The following is an 18,148-nucleotide window of genomic DNA, read 5'->3' as shown; positions in this document are numbered from 1 at the left end:
GTTCAAAAAGCCAATGAGGAGAAGAATGCTTTAAAAAGCAGAATTAGCCAAATGGAAAAGGAAATTCAAAAGCTCACTGAAAATAGTTCTTTAAAAATTAGAATGGAACAGAGGGAGGCTGATGACTTTATGAGAAACCAAGAAATCACAAAACAAAACCAAAAGAATGAAAAATGGAAGATAATGTGAAATATCTCATTGGAAAAACAACTGACCTGGAAAATTGATCCAGGAGAGACAATTTAAAAATTATGGGACCACCTGAAAGCCATGACCAAAAAAAAGAGCCTAGACATCATCTGTCATGAAATTATCAAGGAAAACTGCCCTGAGATTCTAGAACCAGAGGGCAAAATAAATATTCAAGGAATCCACAGAACACTGCCTGAAAGAGATCCAAAAAGAGAAACTCCTAGGAACATTGTGAACAAATTCCAGAGTTCCCAGGTCAAGGAGAAAATGTTGCAAGCAGCTAGAAAGAAACAATTCAAGTATTGAGGAAATACAATCAGGATAACACAAGATCTAGCAGTTTCTACATTAAGGGATCGAAGGGTATGGAATATAATATTCCAGGAGGCAAAGGAACTAAGACTAAAACCAGGAATCACCTACCCAGCAAAACTGAGTATAATACTTCAGGGGAAAAAATAGTGTTTCAATGAGATAGAGGACTTTTAAGCATTCTTGATGAAAAGACCAGAGATGAAAAGAAAATTTGATTTTCAAACACAAGAATCAAGAGAAGCATGAAAAGGCAAACAGGAAAGAGAAATCATAAGGGACTTTACTAAAGTTGAACTGTTCACATTCCTACATGGAAAGACAATATTTGTAATTCTTGAAACCTTTTTCAGTATCTGGGTAGCTGGTGGGATTATATACATACACACACACATACACATAGAGAGAGAGAGAGAGACAGCTCAGGGTGAGTTGCATAGGAAGGGATCATATCTAAAAAAATAAAATTAAAGGGTGAGAGAGGAATATATTGGGAGGAGAAATGGAATGGGGCAAATTATCTCTCGTAAAAGAGGCAAGAAAAAGACTTCAGTAGAGGGGAAAAAGGGGAGAGGTGAGAGGGAAAACGTGAAGCTTACTCTCATCATATTTGACTCAAGGAAGGAATAAAATGCAAACTCATTTTGGTATGAAAACCTATCATACAATACAGGAAAGTGGGGGAGAAGGGGATAAGCAGAGTATGGGGATGATGGAAGGGAGGGCAATGGTAGGAGGGAGCAATTAGAAGTCAACACTCTTGGGGAATGACAAGGTCAAAAGAGAGAATTGAAGAAATGGGGGGCAAGATAGGATGGAGGGAAATATAGTTAGTCTTACACAACATAACTATTATGGAAGTCATTTGCAAAACTACACATATATAGCCTATATTGAATTGCTTGCGTTCCCAGTGGGGATCAGTGGGGAGGAAGGGAGGAAGAGAAGTTGGAACTCAAAGTTTTAAGAACAACTATCGAGTATTGTTCTTGCATACAACTGGGAAATAAGAAATACAGGTAATGGGGTATAGAAATTTATCTTGCTCTACAGGACAAAAGAAAAGATGGGGGTAAGGGAAGGGAAGGATGTTAGAAGGGAGGACAGATTGGTGGTAGGGGTAATCAGAATGCTCCGCGTTTTGGGGGAGAGGGAAGACATAGGGAGAAAATTTGGAACTCAAAATTTTGTGAAAATGAATGTCGAAAACTTAAATAAATAAATTTTTTAAAAAAGACAAATTTTGTGTTCTTTTGCTTTTTGTATTTTGTATTTCTCAGGTTTAAAAAAGATCCTCTAGTAGAACAGGGTTTTATGCTCTATTGCTTTTTTCCTATGAAGAATATAATATGAGAAAAATAGGAGGTAGGATGTGGATTGCAAGTGATGCAAAGTATTTTGATAGACTTCATCAACTCTATTTTAAGAAGTCTCATTTCATTAATGTTCAGGAAAACTCAAGTACCTTTTCAATTACTTCACATTAAAATTAACATCTTAATCTTACAGTGCTATGGAAGATCAGTGCAGTAGGGGGAAAAGATTACAGGACTCATTTTCAGCAGAAACCTAGTTTTGAGTCACATCTCAGATACTTAGTAGTTGGGTAAGCAAGGAATAGTGGACAGACCACTGGCTATGGGGTCATAGGGCCTGGATCAAAACACTTTTTCTGAAATTACTACTTATGTTACATAGATGTTTATAACCCCTCATCTACAAAATGAAGAGTGGACTTTGAGGTCCTGAACAGTTCTATAACTACGTAATTGAGTTAATATTCCTGAAGCTAGCTGTGCCCAACTTCTCTCAGTGAGTTTGTTTCCACACTCCCATTTTGGGGATGGACTCAGGGTGGCCATGCTTCATCCCCCTCCTAGCTGTGCTTCCAAGTCTCAAAACTTCCCTACTATGCCCTTGTGGGTAACCACCAAAACTTTTCAGATATCTTTTATGTATTATGGTCCTCCATTAGATTGTAACTCCTGAAAGACGTTGATAGTCATTCTTTTTGTTTGTATTTGTATCTCTAGCACTTAAGAGTACCTGGCATATAATAATTGCTCAATAAATGCTTATTACCTTCCAATGTGTAAAATGGAAGTATTCATATCTAGCTTCAAGTGGTGTTTTGAGGCTCATATAAGCTAATCTACAATGCTATGCAAATATCAGACCTACTTATTTTCAAGTGTATTTGAAACTCTTTGTAAGTCATCAAACTCAATATAAATGTCATTATTATCTAAGAAGTTTTAAAATAAATTTCATTTCCCCCATATCATATAAGCCAGTACAGGGGTGGGGAACCTGTGGCCTCGAGGCCACATGTGGCCTTCTAGGTCCTCACCTGTGATCTTTTAACTGAATCCAAACTTCATGAAACAGAGACCTTAGTATTTGAGGGGAAGAACAATTTATCATGGTTTTTTAAAATTGAGGGTTTATTTTCTTAACTCATAGTTTTTTTTTAAATGTTGTTAGGACCATGAACCTAATATTTAAAAATTTTAAATTTCAAAAGCATGACTATTTGTAACCTTATGCTTCTGTGCCTTTGGGCTTATGTCCTGTGTTCTCCCATAATGCATTCTGGGTCATGAAATGCTCTTTCTGTGATAGATACCCTTTCCTGATTCTACTTTACTGTCAGTTACTTAGATAGTGATTGGGGGTAACAGTACCAAAATGCTGCCATTGACAGGAGATTGGAAGGCAGAGAAGGGTAGAGGTGATTCACTTTTTAGGGTAGGAAGTGTTCTCTTCCCTGTCTTTCCCAACATAGGAACAACTAGTTTCTCTGACATTTCTACAGGAATATTTAGCAATGTTAAGTAAGTACTTTCTTCAGAGAGAGAAGAAGAGGAAGAGACAGACAGACAGAGACAGAAAGAGACAGAGAGAGAGGTGTTCAAAACCAAGTCATGAACATCATGAAAATGAAACTGACTGTGTCAAAATATTTTGGAAATACCCTGCCTCCCAGAGCTAAGACTCAGCAAGAGGCTATGCCTTGAGCTTGCCATAGCAGCAATCCTTTGCTCTCTGGATGATCTCACTCTCTGGAAAAGTATATTGCACCAGCTGTTCACTCCCCCATTTCCCAGGGACCTGAGAGCCAATATCCACCATGTCCCTGATATGCTCACAATCCCTGTTCCCTGTACTATATTCCTGTTCCCATCACAGAACTCTGGTTCTATACCTCACAGAGTAATCACAACTCCCAAGTAGTGACAATATTATTTTCACAGAACCCATAGGAACAAAGTGACTATGTTATAGTCCAGCCCAGTATGTATATAAGCACTAATATATTAAGCCCTCTTTCTCAGGAGGATCCACTTGTAAGCGTGAGACCGGAACAGTTTGGACTGCATTCAAAATTCCATTGACTACTGTATTTTCACAGCAAATTTTTAGTTGCTGACTTGGTAGTCATTTAAAAAACATCTTTTCTCTCTGTAGCTATATCATCAAGATGTTAGAACAAAAATCAATGCCAAATAGAAGTATAAAGACAAGAAAACAAAATATTCAATGATTTTTACTCCAATTTGACCCATTCAAGCAAGTTATTGTTGGAGAGAGAGCATTCTTGAAAAGAGACAGAGTCTATGCAAAGACATGAAGGTAGGAGATAGAATATTGTATATGAAAGAACAACAAACAATCCAATTTTACTAGAACATAAAATGTATGTAGAGGGATAATGAGAAATCAATATGAAAAGAAAACCTTTAAAGGACAAACACTAATTTATATTTTATTCTAGAAACAATAAGGATTCACCAAAGCTTCTTGAGCAGTGGAATAACATGGTCAGAGGTATGCTTTCAGACTCTGAATCTGGCAGTAGCATGGAGGGTAGTCAGGAGAGGGGAAAGGTTAGAAGTAAGGAAACTGATTAGGAAGTAAATGAAATGGTGTAGGTGAGACATGAGCAAGGATAATGGCCATGTGACTGGGGAAGAAGAGGGATGTGAGAGATGTTGTAGAGGTAGAATTGATGAGACTTAGCAACAGGGCAGCTAGGTGGCACAGTAAATAGAGTGCTAGCCCTTGAGTCAGGAGGATCTGAGTTCAAATGCAGTCACTTTTACTAGCTGTGTGACCCTGGACAAGTCACTTAACTATGTTTGCCTCAGTTTCCTCATCTATAAAATGTGCTGGAGAAGGAAATGGCAATCCACTCCACTATCTTTGCCAAATGAAGTCACAAAGAGTTGGACATAATTAATAAAAAAAACCCAACAGGTTAGGAGGTTAGTGAAAGTTAAGAATTGAGAATGGTTTCAAGATTGTCATCATAGGAAACTGGAACTGTGGTGGTGCCCTCGACAGAAATAAGGGAGTAAGGGATAGATTTGGAAAGATAGTGAGCTCTGGTTTAGACATGTAGAGCTTAACATATTTATGGGATACCTAGGTGGAGATGTGTACTAGGTAGCTGAGTGTATATGAACAACCACTATTTTCTTTTGAAACTTAAGTGATGCAAAGCCATTAATACAATAAAAAGGCCAAGGGTCTGTAAACCATTTCAGTTAACAAACACTCGATTTCTTTGCTCAGTAAAAGTAAAGTGAAGTGGCACCCAAGGGTGACTGCATTAAAATATAAACACATTTATCCAGTCTTGCAAAGGATAGTAGAAATTCTGTGGAGTTTTGCCACACAGAACAGCAAAAAATGGTAGATAGAAAAACAACTTTGCAAGGAAGCTTTAAATGAATTTCTTCCCATGTGTTCTTGTGTGAGTAACATTTTCTTTAAACCCTATTTCTTTAAATTCCTGTAGCACCTTCAAAATACCCAAGGAAAACAGAGTTACTTGGGAATTGAAATTTTCCTCAAGACCATTGAACATTTAAACGATTGTCCAAAATGGCTCATTGTGAGAAGAGACAATGTAGGCCCCAACGGAGACAGCAGATCGGCTATAGTGATGATGAGGAAGAACATTATGAGACACAAAGCTATTCATGGTTATTTGGAAAACAATCTTGCTTTGGAAAAACATTGCCTCATATCCAGGGAAATGTGGGCTTTGTGTTCACCAAATAGAATCTAACTGAAATTGGGGACATTCATTTGTTTAATGAGGTAACAGCCACTACCTGTGCTGGAGCAATTTCCCTCAAGTGATTTCACTGTGTGAATACTGGTCTGGGTCCTAAAAAGCCCTCCCTCTTTCAGGCTTTGGATAGCACCACTAAGATTTCCAGGAGCACTATTGAAACACTGAATGCTGTGCCTGCCACTGATTTGAACTATAGACAAAGCAGGTTCCAGCAGAGCGATGCTATCAAATACGTTGAATATCTTCCCTTTCTTCTTTGGGTAGATAATTCAGCTGGGGTTTGATGATGCCAGTATCCGTAGTCTTGAAATACTTGATATAACCAGGGAAACTTTGCATTTTTGCTTCTTGGATGGGATATATAATGTTGTCTATTTCTTTCTGCAGATTGGTCACTCGACTTTTGTATCCATATTGTACTCTATCATCAATAAGTAGCAGGGGTTCTTGGCTGTACTTGTGAAGATTAATTATACTTTCCCACTTAATGAAAAAGTAAAAACCTTCTTTGTAGATCCTTCAGCATTTGTAGCTGCTGTCCCTGCGGCACCAGTCATAACAGCTGTTCCTCTAATTTCTGTTCCAGGCAAGGTGGAAGCAAAGGAAGAAGAATCTGATGAAGATGTGGGATTTATCTATTGGTTTCTCCCAAAACAAACAATTAATCAATTCATTTTGTTTGTTAAACAAAAAGATAAATGTGTTAATTTATGTCTGAAATTAAAAAAATAAAACAAACCACAAACAAACAGAAAGCTTGGCATGAAACACAGGTAGACCAGATCATCCCAAAAGCATTTAAAAATTAAACTGGAAGGAGAACAGCAAACAAACAAACTGATCAGTCAACATTTCTAGACTAGAATTATTTTCTTTCTCAATGGCATTTGGAATCTAACATCTCAGTACCCAATGCACTATTAAAAATAAGAAGCAGAAATAGCATTAAAGAAGCCAAAGAACCGAAGTGCAGTTGAACCAGACCAAATATACACAAGACATCTTTGCTGGAGTGACATAATCTGAATACATTGAGGGATTCTGAAATGAAAGATGGTAAAATATTGAATGATTGGGGAAAATCATATGTGGTGCCAAAAACTGAATTAAGACATCAATAACTATTCAGTGATGTGTCACTTTGTCATCTCTACAAAATCAATGTGAAAATAATATATATACATATATGTGTGTGTATATATATATATATATATATATATATATATATATATATATATAGAGAGAGAGAGAGAGAGAGAGAGAGAGAGAGAGAGAGAGAGAGAGAGAGAAAGAGAGAGAGAGAGAGAGGGAGAGAGAGAGAGGCTATTCGTGTTAATAATTTGAAAAAGGGAACAGATGGACTTTTATAAATGGTATTCTCAAATAGACATTTGTGGACTATGTGAACTTCATAGTCCACAATTGACATAAAGATGCCAAGAATTCAAGGCTCAGTTGTAAATAATCAATTATTAATTATTTTTAAAAATTGGATGCACCAAATTTCAGTTTAAATGAATTTTCTCCTATAAGTATTACCTCATGCACATGTTAAGACTATACAAAATTCCTTAATAAATGTAACAGCAGAGATAATTGTTCAACAATTATCAGATTATCAATATCAAGTTAATCATAAAATCAGGAAATGAATGTTCACCACAGAGATTGTTTTGTTATCTGTGAGAATGTCCAACATTGAATACAAATGAAGGTGGGATTCCCTCTGCGTAGATCATGAGGTCCTCCAGAAACTCCTATTTCTGCATGACATCATGCTGATTGCATGCAGACCTACAGATTCTTCTCAATTAAATTCACAGCTAGTCGAAAGAATTTAGCCTAAAAATCCACAGATGAAAGATTAAGTGGATGAATACTATTTCCCAAATTAATAGACAGTATAATGGTTATTTGTGGGGGTTAATAAGGGAACTCCTAGTCAAGGAAATATGCAAAGACTCATATGAAGTGATTCATAGTAAGATCAATAGAACAGGAAAAGTACACATTAATTACAGGGTGCTAGAGTGGCCTTAAAGTCAAGAAGCTGGGGTCACATCTACTTCTGTCAATTACTACATATGTGACCTTGGGCAAGTGACTTCTCTGAGCCTCAGTTTCTTCATTTGTCAAATTAAGTGGTAGGATTCAACTAATTCTGAGGTCTTTTTCTACCTCTAGATCTATAATTCTGTGAACTAAATGAAAAAGAAAATAAAGATAATAGAACTTGGGTACTTTTTGAGTACTAAGTAAGCAATAATCTTAATAATAAGAAATTTTTTGAGATCTTCTTTTGAAAAATTATATTTAACTCTGTATTTGGTGACAATTGTGATTTTCACCTATACCTGTGGGGATCATGATGACTGTCTTACGATTCTTTCCAATATGGCACTAGGGAAATAGGGAAAAGGACTTTGCTAGTGCCTTCCCAGAGACTCTGGAGGACTCTTCTAGACTGTGGACATGGATGATGTGTTCAAAACACCATTGTTTATTTTCTGAAGATGGCAAAATTTTCAGATGCAAGGGGAGAGTGAAATGGGGGTCTCATGCATGTGTAGAGTGCCTAGGTTGGCACCTCTGCTCTTGGAAAAGGGAAAGTATCTGTCTCCATGACAGTCATGACGTGAGAAGTGAATACCTTAGAGAAATGGTGGAGCATGCATGGGCATTCTGTGACCAATTTGGGTTTGGTCACAACATGGTTAGAAGGAAATTTTTTCAATTGTCTGCATAGCCAGAACTGGGGCCACTCTTCCTTCAACTGTGTTCTCTCAGATGGTGGGACTCCTTTGCTCACAGGGTCTGTGAAGAGACAATAGAGAGAACTTGGGGTCTTCTTTCTGCTGAGGCCATATTGCCCTCCTGTATTTGTTCTTTTTCAGTTCTAGATGAAGGGAGTAGAGCTTGGGAGTTTCAAAAGATCAGAGAGAAAATGACAAGAATCTTGGAGCCATAGTCCTCGTTAGGTTTTCTAGCCAGTCTAGCTTCAGTTTCCAGAAGAGTAAGGAATAAACTTAAGAAAGTATCTTTGGGACTCAGGTCAGTAGAAGCTCATCCTCAAAACCACTGAGGGAGTAGAACCATGAGGGGCAGATAGGCAGACTTGAATCTGAGAGTACTCACTGTAATTTTTATTTCCTTCGAGCCAAACTAAGGAATTTACTCTCCTTTCCTGATAATAGATATGGAAAATTGGAGGGTATGGCTCGAAAGAATAAGTTGACTTTACTTTTGATTTCTTATAAGATATTTATTGTATGATTTATGAGATTTTAATTTTAGAAATTCTAATTGTTAGAAACTTGATTACTCTTTAGTTCAAATTTTCTTTCCACATTCCTTTCTTCAGTTTTTGTGGATCCCACATCATAGATTCAGAGTTGGAAGGCAACTGAGAGGCCATCAAGTCCAACCCACTTGTTTTGCAAATGAAGCACAGAGAGATTTAAATGTTCCATGTTCAAACACCTAGTAAGGGACCAAGGCAGGATTTGAACTCAAGTCTTTCTAATTCCAAGCCCAACCCCATACTAATCAGAATCAGATTAAAGTTTGCTATAATGAGAAGAGGATGGGATTTGGAGTCAAGGGGACCTGGGACAGAGTTGGCTTTGTCTGTCACTAACTGTGAGCAAATCATGCTATCTCTTCAAACCTCCCCTTCCTTATCTATACTAGGGGTTAGAACCAGTGATCTTTAAAGGCTCCTCCTCCTCTTAATTTATGAATCTAGGATAAAGGTCTCAGTCTGGTTAGTCCTGCCTATGTAGGGCCTTGGTGAGGCAAATTGAGACTTTAGACTTTAGACTGGAAGGGGATTTCCCTCAGAGAACTTGCCATTCTGATTCAATCCCACTGACCTTTGTAGATCTGTCCTTCAACATAGAGATCTAAGCTTTGTATCTTCTGTATTGTTGTTGTTAAGCCATTTCAGTCCTGTCTGACTCTTCAGTGAGCTGGCAAAGACACTTGGAGTGGTTTGCCATCTTCTTTTCCAGCTCATTTTTACAGAAGAAACTAAGGCAAACGGGGTTAAGTGACTTACCCAGGGCCACACAGCTAATGTATCTGAGGCTAGATTTGAATTTAGGGAAATGAGTCTTCCTGTTCCAGGTCTGGCACTCTATCTACTTTACCATCTCGCTGCCCTTACATGTAGGAGCTCAAAAATAAACGAGGACAAATATTTTCCTAGAAGAAAATGATGTCTATAGAACTGTCAAAGATTTCAGCTTTTCAGACACAAGCTTATTTAAATTGTTGATAACATATGTAGTTTGTCTTTAATACAATGCATTTTTGATCAGTGGGTAAGTTTATGTTTGTAGAATCATTTGAGTTTCAAACACAGAATATTTAAAAATAAAAATAAAGCTCTTTCATTGTTTAAAGGTGTAGATTATGGCATCTTGAAATAATTCCCTGGGCTACATCCAGGCAAACATTTTTTTCACTAAAAAACTTTCCAGAGAATAGCTCAGAAGCTTCCAGAACCCTATAGGTCCCCTTCATTGACCACTCACAGTCTCTCTGCTATCAAGATTTATTTAGTTGATCTGGTTTGTTGTTGTGGTTGACAAATTTTGTTTTGTTTTGAGAGTAAGTTGCCAACTGACTATTTTGTCCATTAAAGAAAACCACAGCTACCTTATTTGACTCATTTAAAGTATTACATCCTGATAAGATCATGGATTTAGAGACAGAAGAAAGACCATTTAATCTAAACCTCTCATATTACAGGTTAGGAAATCAAGGCCTGGAACTTTTAAATAAGTGTTCAAGATCACAATGGTAGTAAATATCAGAGATAGATCTAGTTATTTTCATAAGACATAATGTTGGAGATTCAGAATACTTTGTGTCACAACTTTGGTCATGCTCTATAACAACAGAAACAGTAGTGCTAACTTTTTCAAACAAAGTCCCATTTAAGAGGCAGTCTTTTGCAGTCTAGTATAGAGGAGAGCACTGGACTGTGAATTGGGAAGCCAGAGTTCTTGCTCTGGATTTGTCATTAACTGACTCTGGAAACATCTCTTCCCTTCTCTAGATTTCATTCTCTTTACCTACAAAATGATCGCTAGGGTTCCATTCCAGTTCTATTATTCTGGGTCAGTTTTAGTTACTTACATTTCTTTGCAAAAAAACACACCTGCAGGTGGCAGTCTGATCAAATGTTTCTTTGTTTCTTGGTAGCAGATCTGGTAATCTAAAAAAAAAAAAAAAAAACCTTTTATATATTAAGCCAGAATCAATATCCACAAAAATTTTCAGTGAAAAAATATTTTGACTCTGAATACAGTCCAGGAAAGGAAGTCAAGGCACTGTTATCTATACTATGCATGGTATGTATGGGGGTAGGGGAAAACAGAGCTTAAACTTTCACGACTTACAGTTTTCACAAAATAAAGCTAACAAGACAGTGAGAGGATTTGAATGTAATTACTCAGGAGGAAAAGGAAATATTGGCATTTGTGCTCTTACTGCAGCGTTTTGTATATACTCACAAAAAGCTACTGTAATTCTAATATTATAAATATAGCAACAATTTCCTAATTTCAGTCACATACACACTTCTAATTAAAAGGATGTGATTCTTGACTTGAGCAAGAATGTATCAAGTATCTCACGTGTGTGTCTACTCTTAAAAACCTTAAGAAAAAAAGAACCCCAACACTGCCTCTCATTTATCAATTTCTGTATATCAATCAGTAAAGCAACAAGAATTTAAGTGCCTTCTATGTGCCAGACACTGGTTATATAAAGACAAAGATGAAATGACATCTGATTTCAAGGGATGTAGGGATATGACATGTATATGTATTTATAGAATAATACAAAATAGCTGCAGGATAGGTAGAGAGAAAGGGCACTACCAGTTGGGAGAAATCCAGAAAAGCTTGTAGAAGGAAGTATTTGAACTGAAGGAGTGTGAAGTGAAGAACTTGAAGGAAGTGAAGGGTTTTGTGAATCAGAGGTGAAAAGGGAGGGCATTTGAGGGTGCATTTTTGGCATGGGTTATAGTCAGTTACTCTGTGAAGAAGGGCAAGAAACACAGTTTGATTGGAATGGATAGTATAGAAAGAGGAGTGATGTGTAATGAGGTTGGGAAAACAGGTGAAAAGCTTCACAAAGCAAACAAAAGAGTTTATATATATTCCATTTTAAAGGCAATAAGGAGCTCCTTGAGTAGGGAACTGGCATAGTCTGATCTGCACTTAAGGAAAATCACTTTGGTAGCTGTGTGGAGATTCATTACAGAGAAATGAAGTAGGGAAACTGATGAGGAAGTCTTTATACAATAGTCAAGCAGATGAAAGGTGAAGATGACATGAAATAAGGTAGTAAAATCTATAAACAAGGACACTAATGAACCACAACCAAAGAGAACTTTAGGGCCCTGGGCTCACCACAGGAGAGTTATGTCACTTCCTAGTTCCTATTAGCATTTACCATTTATTGAGTATTGACAGTGTACTTAACGCTGTATGAAGCACAAGCCACAGTCCCTCTCATATCTAATGTTGTGAAACCACTTAAGAATTGGAATCTATGAAAATTCACTTTCAGGTTAACACCTTTAGGTATTTCAGTTCACAGATAATTTAAATGTGTGTTGTTTTAATAAACTGTAAAGCCAAAGTAGAAGTTCACTTATTTATCTGAGAAGGAAACTTTGCACTAGGTGGCACTGTTCTTAAAGATGATCTTTCTGTTACAGTCAGTTGTGTTTCAGTAAATATTCTGCAGATCTTAGTTTATAAAAACCTAAATTACTAGATAATTTTTTTTAAAAGACCCCTTTTACATTGTTCAAGAGTCAATAAGTCATTGTCTTACTAAAATTTTAAGGGTTATCTATTTGGATGTGTTAGTAATTAAATATTCAACCCTAGATTTAAAGTTGAAAGGAAACTTAGAGGACATCTTGTTCAAACCTCTCTTTTTGTAGATGAGGAAATTGAGCCCCATAGTAATTAAGTGACTTGCCCAAAGTCACACAGGTAGTAAGTGGCAGAGGTTGCATATAAATGCAGCCTTTCTGTTCTCAAAGTCCCTGCTCCCTACACACTACCATGCTGCCTTGATAACTTTGATTGTAACCTATCTTCTTGGAATGGTATCATGTGATATAGGCTTTCAGGTCATGTGTGTGTGTGTGTGTGTGTGTGTGTGTGTGTGTGTGTGTGTGAAAATATTTCAAATATGCTCCATGAAGGAATCTTTCTAAGATTTTGAAGTAAAGATTCTTATCCTAGAAATATTAGCATTAGGACCTTATTAATAGTTTGATAGCTTTATTAATAGTTTGATCTCACCTAAAGATTGGAAATCCTCAGCATTTATGCTGAAATAGTCAAGCAAGAGAAAGGGGTAGAAATGATGAATAATTACAAAATTTACCTGGAGGAACAAAAGATCAAAAATATCAAAGGATATGAGGGAAAAATTGGATTAAAAGGAGCCTAGCATTACCAGATATTAAAGTCATAAAGTAGTAAGCATAATAATTATTTGATAATTAAAAACTGATTAATGTAATAGATTGGGTGATGAAGATTAAGAAACAGTCCAATATGGTAGCTTAGTATTTGTTTAATCCAAGAATACACGCTACTAGGGGAGAGTTACCTTTTTTGAAATAACTGGGAAAACTAGATAGCAGTTTTGGAGAAATTAGATTTAGATGAACATCTTACACTGTTATACTTTAATAAGCTCCAAATGAATCATATAACTTAAAAAATCCAAACAGCAGAAAAGAATATACCATGTACAACAACTATGACTAGGTAAAGAATTCTTAACTAGACAAGGTATAGAGATAACCATAGAAGATAAAATATACAATAAGCTCCATAAAATTAAAAAGACTTTGCATGAGCAAAATCAATGCAGCAAAAAGAAGAAGAAAACTCTCAACTGGGTAAAATCTTCATGCATCAAATAGCTCTGATAGAAGGCTGATATCTAAGATGCACAGAGAATTCATATATATATATATATATATATATATATATATATATATATATATATATATATCAGTTGATACAATTGAAAAGAACAATCATTCCCCAATTGACAAGAGATATAATCATATTAATTGACAGGTTCCAAAATAAGAAAAATAAACTGACAATAACCCTATGGAAGAATGCTCCAAATCACTAACAAGAGAAATGTTAGTGTAAAAAGTCAGAGATTTCACCTTAAGTTGTCAGAGGACAAAAGATGAAAATCATAAATATTATAAGTACTGAAGAAAGATAGGAACAGTTACAAACTGCTGGTGGAATTATAAATTGGCCCCACCATTCTAGAAAACCCTTTGTAGCTATACTTGTAACTATACCATGCAATTAACTGTATATACCATTTGATTCAGTATATATATATATATAATATATGTATATATATAATATATATATACACACACACACATATATATTCCCAAAGAGGTCAAAGATCAATGAAAATGTTCCAGATATACAAAAATATTTGGAGTAAATAAAAGAGTCAAACCTGTCAACTGGGGAATGGCTTAACAAGTTTTGATATATAAATATAATGAGATATTATTGTACCATAGGAAATAAGGAATATGGAGAATTCAGAAAGCCAGGAAAACGTATGTGAACTGATACATAATAAAGTAAGCTTAATCATGAGAACTCTCTCTCTCTGGTTTAGAAACCATGTCAACGAGTAAGCTTGATCTGCCTTTTAAAGGCCAAGTTCAGGTCTCTGACTAATGTAGCAAATTTAAGTCAGTATCAGAACAAAATCTTCACTAGCTGGCATACTAGAACTCAGGAAAAGGGAAATTCATGTATTGTTTAGGGAATACACAACTGGTACAAGAGATGGTAGAGGGAGAAGGGGCTTATCTGACCTCTCATGAACCATGATTAGACATTTCCAGATCAGACATAAATACTGATAGGAATAAGCATATTTTTGGTTGTTGTTCAATTGTGTCTGACTCTTTGTGACCCAATTTGGAATTTTCTTGGCAAAAATATTAGAGTAATTTGCCATTTCCTTCTCCAGCTCATTTTACAAATGAGGAAACTGAGGCAAATGGGGATAAGTCTCTTGTCCAGGATCACACAGCTAGTAAGCACCTGAGACCAGATTTGAACTTAGAAAGACTCATCTTTCTGACTCCAGGCCAGGCACTCTATCTGCTATGCCACCTAGCTGCCCATGTATATTATAGAGGTGGAAAATAATACATCATGTGAAACATCTAGGAATAGCTGGTTAACAATGGGGAAGTTAAAAGATACTTCAAGGAAAACATGTTATCTTAGTTGCACTTTAAAGAATGCCTGTCTTTTAGAAGGGGGGAGCATGGCATTGTAGAGTATAGTGTTTGGAATTAGAAAGGTCAAGGTTCAAATCTTGTCTCAAAAACTTACTAATTGTGTAACCGTGAAATAGTCACTTAAACTCTCCAAAGCTGGCAATTTTTAATACTATAAGTCTTTTGGGCAGGTAGGTGATTTAGTAGATAGAGTTCTGCACTTGGAATTAGGAAGACTTGAGTTTGAATACCAGCCTCAGATATTTACTAGCCATGTGACCCTGGGCAAATCACTTAACCTCTATCAACTTTTGTTTCCTCATCTGTAAAGTGCAGATAATAGTATCAACTCCCTCACAAGGATACTGTAGATTAAAATGATAAATAGATAAAGTATTTGAAGTTCTTTTCAAACTTTAAAGCACTGTATAAATGCTGGTTATTATTGCTGTTACTACAAGTTATAAATGGGATATACAGGTATTTAAGGAGAGCCAGTACCAGGGCTTGCTGAACCCTTTTCAGGGCTGCTCATCCATCTTGGTGTCTACATGGCACTCAACTCTCACTTGTGGTTCCAAGAAGCTATAGTATACTCAGTGGCCATGCCCTGGTAAACCATCTCAGCAGATGGACTAAACTAGGTTGAGGATAACCGACAGGCCTCAGACTCATTGATGAGTTAGGGGAATGTTGACCACAAGCATATGAAGACTTCCCCTGGTGGAATGGGCAGATAAGAACAATTTGTTCCAAGAGCCATGAAGGCAGCTGAAGCAGGAGCTGTGGAGAACTCAGAGCTTGGTCAAACGTCAAAGATACCAAGGTTATCCACGACATCCTAGGCCATTAGCAGTCATCCTGACTTTTGTCTTGCCACTGGAGTTTTAGGACTGAGAGTGAGGCTGACAACTTTTTGCAACTCTGCCTCACTTAAATCTAATTAATGCGCCAGTCAAGACTCACCTGTGATGTCACTGTGCCCCTTTGAAAACAAAGGACAAACAAATTATAGATGGGTTTCAATCTGGCTGATGGAGTGAGTTCCTATACTGATGAAATCAAAAGATAAGTGAGAATTAGGAAAAAAGGGGAAAGGAAATACATTAAGTATAGAGAACATAGGGTTTATTCTAGGGGCAAAGAATGTTCTAGTTTGAAGACCAGAATACTGGGGAATGGCAGGCAATAACAAAATAAGGTTAGGAAAGTAAGGTGACATCAGACTGTGAAAAGTCTTGAATACCAGAATAAATGAGTTTAAATTTATTTGGTAGGCAATAGGAATCCAGTGAAAATTTTTGAATGGAGAGAGGCACAGCCAGATGCATAAGGAAGATTATTCTGGTAAAAGAATAAAGAATGGATTGGAAGAAAAGAGTAAACATAGGAAGATCTTTTTCAGGAGGCTATTGCATTACTCCAGGTTGGTTATAATGGTCACCTGCATTAGGGTGGTAAGGACTGGAAAAAAAATAATTTCCATATCTGAATTCCAAAACTAAGGGGTTTCTTCTCTCTCTCCCTCCCTCCCTCCCTCTTTCTCTCTCTCCCCTTTCTGTGTGTGTGTGTGTGTGTGTGTGTGTGTGTGTGTGTGTGTGTGTGTGTATTTCCACCAGACCCCTAATGAAAATTCAAGTATTCCTTGGACTCCCTGGCCTAGTTGTTATCAAGTTCTCCTTTTAATGATATCAGACGAGATTGAAGTTGAAAAACCTTATGAAGGAATTAAGGGGGGAAGGGGAGAGGAAAGAGGCAAAATATTTTATAGAAGCAAAACCTCTGGTTCTTTGAGCTATTAATGTATGACAGAAGCCTGGGGGTTGAAGTTCTCTCTTCCAGCAAGTAAGGAGTGAAAAGAATTTTACAGTGACCTACATAGCATGTATGATATTTGTCATTCTGCCATGACCAATTAGCTGCTACCTAAGCCTGAAGTGCAGCCTGCTCTCCCTTCTGTAAATGACTAGAGGGATGCTACTTTACTTTCCAGATTATCAGGGAGAATGATATCTTCATTGAAAGATTAGAAGTAGTGTTTCAAGGTAAAAAGAAAAAGAATCTTGAAAAGGTGGAAGGAGAAAGGTGTATGTCAAGGAGATGGAGATTGGAAGAATGGGATACTGAGAAGAAAAGGAAAAGGAAAGAATATTTTACACTTGGACGTGAGGCTTTTCCCAGACTAAGGGAGCACTGAGAAGGAAATGATCATTTATCCTCCAAGGAATGAAGCCATCAATCCACAAGTTCTGTCAGGCAGGAGATATCCACTAAGGGTCAGAGGAAGGAGGCAGATCTAGTGGTTGCTGGCAGCTTCCAGCTGATGCAGTTATTTATTGATCTAACTATAGAAGTCTTCAGGCTTGCGGGTACATGTATCTCAGACATAATGGAGCATCACTTGTCAAAATTGATGATCAGTATCCCATTCTCATGTTTCACTTGGGGACAAATAATGCTGCCATAAGGAGCACTAAAAGCACTACAAAGGATTATGAAGTATTAAAAAAGCAAAGGAAGCCTTCAGCTATAATCCTTTCACCTGCCCCCTCCCCCCCAACACACAGTCTCTCATCTTTAGTTCTTTCAACCTACCCTCCATGATATAATTTCAAGACCTACTCCATCTCAGTTACCCAACCCTATATGCTCTTATACTTATTAATGTTCTTTAGGGCCTTGCTTTCCCTTCTTGCTGCAGCTTGACCAGAGTGACTCTGGGAACTTCAGAATGTCAGAAAATTTTGGACACTGATGGCAGTGTCTGCATCAGGAACCAAGATACACTAGACACACTAAGGAAAGGCACCTTCATATTCTAAAAGGAGCCCAGGAGGCATCTACATCATGCCTAAGGAGAGCTTCACTGAGGTCTCAACTGAGGCGAGAAGAGAATTTCCAGAAAAAGGATTCAGGAGAACTAACTATGCTCTAAACTCGAACTCTCTTTCCCCAGAAACCTCTATCTCCCTGTGGGAGAATGTGCCCCTGCAATGAAGGGGAAGCATATTGGGTACTAACTGTTCTTACTCTATTACTGTTTCTAAAAATTAAGTCTGAATGACTAATTAATATCAACTGAAAATCAATGAAGGAAGCAAGTTCAATCAAGTCAAAAAGCATTTCTTCAGTACTTACTCTCTGCCAGGCACAGTGCTAAACGCTGGGAATGCAAATTCAAGAAGAAAGAAAGGCAGTCATGGCCTTCAAGGAGCTTATATTTTAATGGAGGAAGACAATGT

General features: G+C 37.0%; 1 long non-coding RNA gene and 1 pseudogene across 1 annotated transcript in view; one reads left to right on the top strand and one right to left on the bottom strand.

Annotated features, from left to right (window-relative positions):
* Nucleotides 1-4,322: 4,322 nt before the first annotated feature.
* LOC140510751 (large ribosomal subunit protein uL10 pseudogene) lies at nucleotides 4,323-6,727 on the top strand (annotated as a pseudogene).
* A 316-nt stretch (nucleotides 6,728-7,043) lies between these two features.
* The window catches only part of LOC140513555 (uncharacterized), a 33,494-nt gene continuing 22,389 nt past the window's right edge, over nucleotides 7,044-18,148 (bottom strand). The window contains exons 2-3 of the long non-coding RNA XR_011970230.1: nucleotides 10,730-10,808; nucleotides 7,044-8,401 (exon numbers count right to left, since the gene is read on the bottom strand). This is a non-coding gene — a long non-coding RNA (uncharacterized lncRNA). The remainder of the gene's footprint in view (nucleotides 8,402-10,729; nucleotides 10,809-18,148) is intronic.

The sequence above is a fragment of the Notamacropus eugenii genome, chromosome 1 (genome assembly GCF_028372415.1).
Source record: "Notamacropus eugenii isolate mMacEug1 chromosome 1, mMacEug1.pri_v2, whole genome shotgun sequence".
Taxonomy (NCBI): Eukaryota; Metazoa; Chordata; class Mammalia; order Diprotodontia; family Macropodidae; genus Notamacropus; species Notamacropus eugenii.
The sequence above is the reverse complement of the archived record's forward strand: the minus strand, read 5'-3'. Positions and strand labels throughout refer to the sequence as shown.